We start from the raw sequence: 6,189 nt of genomic DNA on the forward strand, positions 1-6,189 counted from the left end.
GATTCTCTTTAAACCACTGCTCTAGGTTGTTCACTTCCTCTCTATACGCTGCCTCGTCATCTCCGGTGATCAGCCCCACCACCACTGTATCATCGGCAAACTTCACAATGGTGTTTGAATTATGTGAGGCCACAAGGTCGTGGGTATAGAGAGAGTACAGGAGTGAACTGAGAACAGAGCCCTGTGGTGCTCCTGTACTGAGTCATTGGGGAGGAGGTGCAGTTGCCGACTCACCACCTGAGGGAGGCCCGTCAAAAAGTCCAGGATCCAGTCACACAGAGCTCTGTGCTGCAGAGTATGCAGACCCAGATCCTGAAGCACACTGACGAGCCTAGATGGTACTATCGTGTTGAACGCTGAGTTGTAATCCACAAAGAGCAGTCTCACGTAGGTGTTCTTCCCCTCCAGGTGGGAGAGGGCAGTATGAAGAAAATGAGAAATTGCGACCTCCATGCTCCTGTTAGTGCGATAGGCGAACTGCAAGGGGTCCAGGGTGGGGGGAGCATAGGACATATTTGTGCTTTAACCAGTTCCTCAAAGCACTTGCTGGCTATAGGTGTGAGGGCTGTGGGGTGCCAGTCGTTGAGACAGGTCACTTTCTGCTGTTTGGGGATGGGAATGATGGTACTGGACTTGAAGCAGGTGGGAACAGTTCTGAGGGAGAGACGTAAACAACCCCGCCAGCTGGTGGGCACAGGCTTTCAGGACACGTCCCGGGATGCCGTCTGGACCGGCTGCCTTACGTGGATTCATCCGACTAAAGGAGCGGCAGACTTCAGCCTCACTGATGGTGATAGGACAGTCCTGCTCTGCATCAGAGGGGGGTCTGTTCTCCCAAAGCGGTGGGGGGCGAACTGACAGAGGGCTCAAACCTGGCATAGAAAGTGTTAAGTTCATCTCGGAGGGTGGGTGTTATTTGCTGGGTTTGGTTTGTTTTTCCCCTATAATCACTTATAGCCTGCAGTCCACACCATAGGTGCCTTGGGTTGTTAGTAACGAGCTTGGACTCCATTTTATGGCTATATTCCTTCTGTGCCTGTTTGATTTTTTCCCTGAGTGTGTATTTTGCCTTTCTGTACTCCTCCTGAGAACCAGACCGGTGAGCTGTGAGCCGAGTATGGAGAGCTGTCCATACATCAGCATTCAGCCGAGGGACTAACCTCACGTCACCAGGCTTTCCACCTTGGACGAAAAATGTGGGACAGTTTTGTTGCGATTGTCAACAGCTCTGGTAAGAATGTCGGTGCGCTAAAATGCACTAATATTAGCCTATGCAAGTTTGGAACCCTCCGCTGTGCTGTCTCGAGAGGCGGGGTGAAGTCGCTCATAGAGAGCAGTCTCATGTTATGTTAAAGCATATAATATTGCAGAGAACTCACTATGGCCCTCATTTATCAACGCCTGGCATTTACCATTTCCGCAAAACCTTGAACTTGAACGTGCCCCAGGACAAAAATCACGTCAGGTCGGGAGCTGTCGTAGGCTTTGTCTGTTTCTCTGTCGTAGAAAAGCGGAGCAGCATTGACTGACCAGCTGAAAGGCTGTCACAGGCATCTAAACATGTGATTCACTCCTAAAATGTATAAAACTAATAATACATGTGAAAGAAATATATTTTGTAAAGGCATGTCATATGAAATTGGTAGGATATTTCCAAGTGACGCAGGAGCACAAATCACCAACGAGCTGGCCAGATGTATGGAGAACCGGGATGGCTGGAAGCAAAGATGGAGGGCTCGTCTGAGGACGACCTAGCCTAGAGAGAGTCATTTTCCCCCACCCTTTTCCGCAGCAACTTGGCACTGTCCACTGAAAACTTGCTACTCTGTTCATACAGCAGATAAATGGTGCATTTATATAGTGCCTATATCAAGGCGCTTTACATAGATTGTGAAATGCACATTCACCCATCCATACACACATTCAAACACTGATGACAGAGGAAACCATGCAAGGCACCAACCTGCACATCAGGAGCAATTAGGGGTTCAGTGTCTTGCTCAAGGACACTTCGACACCAACTGGCCATTCCGGCCATCCGACCACTCTACCCCTGCCCTGACCCACCGCCGCCCTATATAGTCTCAGACAGATGAATTTCTCCAAACAGGGCTCCAGCCTGCGACCTATTTGTCGCATATGCTACTTAATTTCTTAACGTGCAAGTTAAAATATAACGAGGTCCTTGACTTGCTGTGGCTGGTCCTTTGAGAAGGTCTCGGCAGTTTCTGCGCAGCACAGTGCCCTCCTCTGTCCGAATGATGTATGACCTTGGTTGGACCTGGCTCAGAACTGTCCCTTTCTGTGAACAAATGTGTTTGTTCTGTCTTTGAGCCTTACTTGGTCACCGGTGTGTAGTTCAGGTAAATTCCGTATTCCTCTGTCATAGTAGAACTTCTGCTTTTCTTTCTGTTGATCCTTGATCATCCTCACTCGGTCCCCTTCCTTCGTTTTGAGAAGGTCCTCCGGGATGGGTAGGTTTTTATCTCAGCAGGCGTCCCATGAGGAGTTGAGCTGGAGACATACCACACTCGAGTGGCGTTGTGCGGTATATCAGCAGGCTCTGGTAGAAGTCAGTTCCACTGTCTGCTGCCTTGTGCATCAGTTCTTTCACTGTTTTGACAGAATTTTCCACCAAGCCAAATTAAGCCATTTGACTGCGGAAAGTGTGGGCTTGAGGTTGTGTGCTTAAAGACCCACTCCTTGGCAAAGGTTCTGAATCTGTCATTTGCAAATTGCGGACCATTATCCGAAAGAAATTGAGAAGCCACACCGTGCCTAGAGAATATGGCTTTCATGAATGTTATCGCTGCTTCTACAGTGGTGGTGGTCAGTCTACAGACCTGGATACAGGTAGGAATAGTCTGTGACAACAAGATAATCTTTACCTTGACATGCAAACAGGTCAGCACCCACCTTCTGGTATGGTCTGTCTGGTTCTTGGTGTGGGTGTAGTGGTTCTGCAGGGTGACTCGCTTGATATTTGAGGCATGTTGTGCATTTTGACACTTCTTGCACTTTTCGATTCCCAGATGTCCTTCATGAATCCTTTTGAGCATCTCCTTTCTCAGGCTTTAAAACAGCAATCATTGTCCCAGTCCCTAAAAAAGGCAAAGTAACTGGGTTAAATGACTGGATCAACAGCAAGCTGCCGCCCACACTGGACCCCCTGCAATTTGCCGAATACCAGATGTCTCACCCCGGTGAGATGTCTTCACTTTTGGTGAGTTGTCTTCACTTTTGGTGAGTTGTCTTCACTTTCCGGGGTGAGTTCTCCGAGAGAACTCACCCCGGAAAGTGAAGACATCTCACCCCGAAAGTCCAGACAACTCACCAAAAGTGAAGACATCTCACCGGGGTGAGTCCGCGGACCCCTAGGGGTACGCGACGCATAGCCAGGGGGTACACGAAATAATTCCCAGATTAGTGTTTTTTATTTCTCATAAATGCGCAAACATGGTGAAACAACTACAGTCACAGAGAGCAGTGGTAGAACTACGTTAGCCAAGCTAGCTGCTGCCTGCTAACGATGCAAACAACAGCCTTGCCTGTCGTGTGTGTGTGTGTGTGTGTGGGGAATAGCACTAACTTTCGACATTTTACTGTGTCATAAATATATTTACATCTGTAGCCTATATTGTGATTGTGCTATCATGCCTAGACTTAATTATAACTTATTAATGTCCGGACAACTCACCAAAACACCTCAGCTCTCACCAAGAAAGACCAGAAACGCTTATACTTCCTGCAGAGACTGAAAAAAGTGAACTTCCCTTCCTCTATTACGTCATAATTTCACAGAGGAGAGGAACCATTGAGAGCATCCTGACGTACTGCATCACTGCCTGGTATGGGAACTGTGCAGCTGCCGATCACAAGTCCCTGAGAGCATGCAGCGGAGAAGAAGAAGAAGTGTCCCCCTCCCCCCATAGCTGACATTATACACCGATGTGTCAAAGGCAAAATCCATGAGCATAATGACTGACCCCTCCCACCCTTCCCACAATCTCTTTGAACTCCGGCCATCTGGTAGTAGGTTCAAGAGTTTAGGAGGAAGCACCAGCAGGCTGTGGCCCGTCCAACAGTTTCTTCACCCAAACCATCAGGACACTGAAGGCTCTCCATATACTGTCCCCAAAACATCAGGACACTGAATGCTCGCCATATTCTGTCCCCAAACCATCAGGACACTGAATGCTGTCCATATACTGTCCCCAAACCACCAGGACACTGAATGCTGTCCATATACTGTCCCCAAACCATCAGGACACTGAATGCTGTCCATATTCTGTCCCCAAACCATCAGGACACTGAATGCTGTCCATATACTGCCCTATACAAGGCCAATACCCTGATAGATGAATAGCACTTTATCTGTATTGCACTTTGAATGCATCAGCACTTTCACCTGCCAATGTTGTCTGCTCTCTTTACTTTTCAATGTTTTTAAAAGTCTGCCTCTTTTTCAATGTGGCTTATATTGCTGTAAACTTTACAGCATTCTGTGATTTTTTTATTAACACAAGAACAATGTCTTCTTTTACAGTGTAAAGGAAGCCATTGTTCTTGTGTTAATAAAAACCACACCTGTGTGAAGTGAGGGGCGCTCTTATCATCGTACATCATCACATCATCTCATTCCGGCCAATCACAATTTGCGCCCTTCGTCATCATGTTTGTGTACTGTTACACAATGTTTGTGTTTACACAAACACTCAAAATTGTGAGGGGGGCACGGTGGCACAGTTGGTAGTGCTGTCGCCTCACAGCTAGAAGGTCCTGGGTTCGATTCCAGCTGGGGACGCTGTGGGCATTGGCGGCGTGTTCCCTCCTCCGCGTCATCAGTGCCCATACCCGAGGCGGGGGTTGGCGAAAGGGCCTTTCTGTGTGGAGTTTGCATGTTCTCCCCGTGTCCCCTAGGGTAGATACCCTCACAAAAACATGCCGTAATCCTGGTCTCTAAAACTACCTCCCCCTGGCCAGCCGGGGCGCCTGATGGAGGGGAAAGGAACTGGTCGGAATAACGTGTCCCTTCCACGCGATACGTCTAGCCGGGGAAATTCCCCTCTGTCAGGTGAAAAGAAGCAGCTTGGACTCCTCATGCATAGAATGAGGCATGAGGTCAGTCCGCTGCCCCCCCAGGTTGGCAGAGGATTACCAGGATTACATTAGACAATTGGCACTGGGTGAAAAAAAAAAAACTGGATTACAAAATCGTGGGATAAAAATTTAGAAAAGAAAAAAGAAAAGTCTATGAGGAAAATGAACAGGGATTTATTTTCCGGGTCTCTCGAGGGGGAGGGACTGCGACGCTCTATAGTCAGGGCCTGCATGGGCTGACCTAGCAGTCCAGGCAGACGTTGCAGCATTAAACAAACTGCCTCCTGATAGGATGGTTGTTGTGTATACTGTAGACTTCATATATTGTCTTGGTGTTGTGTTGTTCTGTGCTCTATAGCTATGCGTTTTTCTGTTGGAACTGTGAAGATGAAAATCCCGGAGGAGACAATAAAGACAATTATCATTAACGTAGTAGAGCCCGACCGAAACCACCTTTTTGCCAAGAAGCTAAAAAAAGGGGGGAAAAAATAAACAAAAAAGTTAATTAAAAAACTTTCTACTAGAAAATGTACTTATAAGCAGAACAATAGCTCATTAATTTAACCATGTAAGCCCTAATATTCAAAAAGGTTCTAAAATAGTCGGTCTGATTTAAAAAAAAGAATCCAATAATCACAACGGATCAGACATTTATCCTATAATGGCATGCCTAGAATAGGAACGGCAGGCTTACAGTGGTCACTATGTCACCACTGTCAAAAAGTTAAATAATGGTAGGCCTACTGATATATTGGCCAAGCTGACATGAACCTATGGAGCAGGGGTGCCTAAAACAGAAAGGCTGTAGGCTATTCCCCTAAAAATAAATAAACCTAATATTAAAAAGCTATTAGTGAATTTATTGGCATGTTGAGTGATTGACATCAAGAAGGGCCTGTCAGCTCACTTCACGGCTACTGTATAGGCAAACCCAGTGTTTAGGCGCAAATGTCAGTAGCATTACAAAGTTATACAGTAAATAACTACCAATTAAACGTTTTCCCCTCCATTTCCCATCCCTAGTGTGTTTGTCGTATATGTAACGTCATCAATGCTATTCCAAAGCCCCTTCAGGTACATTTTCAAAGT

Source organism: Protomyctophum parallelum (genome assembly GCF_964188405.1).
Source record: "Protomyctophum parallelum genome assembly, chromosome: 20".
Taxonomy (NCBI): domain Eukaryota; kingdom Metazoa; phylum Chordata; class Actinopteri; order Myctophiformes; family Myctophidae; genus Protomyctophum; species Protomyctophum parallelum.